Raw genomic sequence first — 1546 nt, 5'->3', positions numbered from 1 at the left:
AAAATAAGAATGAGCGAGACCCATGCGTTACAGAACAGAAAATCGAGGTAGGAATGCATATAACGAGTTTGCATGAACCAAACCAAGGCCAGGAAGGGAATAATCCAGAGTGCGCGCGCTATCCTCACGACTGACTTCTAAATTCCACGCGATTATACTTTGTTAGCGGTTTTACACCGGATAAGTTACCAACAAATGTAGCCTTGCGCTCGCAGACGTATTTCCGGTTGTCGATCTCTCAGCCCGTGTGCGAGCGCAGGGCTTCAACAAATGTAACTTGACTCATTTTTCAACGGTGACAGCATCTCTTATGCCGATAATTGTACATTAGGTGGAGTTATAACTGCACACAAATTTTTCATTACCTGGTCTTTGTTTGTTTTTCTCTTTCAGTTACTTAGTAACATTGCTATAATTTTTTACAACATGTACAGCTCGTCTCATCTCATCATCCATACTAGAAATGAACAGAACTTGGAGGACTGCACCAACTATTATGAATTCCATAGATGAGTAAAGCTAAAGATAATACACCTTGTACTGTCGCACTTTGTAATAATCGTTGCACTCTGTAATACCTGTCGCAGTTTGTAATCAAATTGTCACACGTTGTAATAACAGACCATCGCACTTTGTAATAAACTTGAAATGGATGGTCGGAGGACAAGTAAACCCAGAAATAAGTGTCATCATCGACAACAACAACAACAACAACATATAAAATAATAATAATAATAATAATAATAATAATAATAATAATAATAATAATAATAATAATAATAAATGATAAGTGTTCGCATCAACTCATCGATACAGAGAAAGTGTCTACGCCTATGACAGGGACAGTCGTTTAAAATGGGAGGTTGTATTGGAATTACATTTAATTAATTGTTGGTAAAAGTAATCGAAGGTGTCCTTCAGGCGAAACGTGATCGTATAAGCAACTAGAAAACCTATGATTTTGTTACCTGCGAGGTATTACTTGAGACATATACAGAGATAGTACTTGAATTGTATTTATACCATGAATAAGCTATACTGTATTTCATAAAACCAAATAAAAATCACTAACTCAGAGCACAACCAGGTGCCACAATCATTGTCATCATCATTACTATTATCACTATTATTTTCGCACTAAAAAGTTCTTTAAAACATTGCATATCACGTCATTGTGCCACGATGACCACTACTAATGAATGTTGTGGAAATTTCGACTACGCTGGAACCTTCATGAAACGGCATCATTCATAACAATGAGAAAATGCGACATCACAAAGTATGGCCCAGGTAAACATAACGAAACTTAAGAAAATGCGAACACGAAAAGCAAATATTATTACAGTCAATGATACTAACAAATCATATGAGTCTCAGACGTTTATGTTCAATTTCCATCCTCTATGTAGGTTAGTATTCTACTGAATTGTTTCGCCAATATATGTCCATGATGAGGAACCATCCAAGACCTATATAACGCAGGAAAAATTATTCGCCTTAATTCAAGCACAACGCTGCTTGAAGGTCCAAACATTTTTAGGATTTT

This window comes from Montipora foliosa, chromosome 13 (assembly GCF_036669935.1).
Source record: "Montipora foliosa isolate CH-2021 chromosome 13, ASM3666993v2, whole genome shotgun sequence".
Lineage (NCBI taxonomy): Eukaryota > Metazoa > Cnidaria > Anthozoa > Scleractinia > Acroporidae > Montipora > Montipora foliosa.
The sequence above is the reverse complement of the archived record's forward strand: the minus strand, read 5'-3'. Positions refer to the sequence as shown.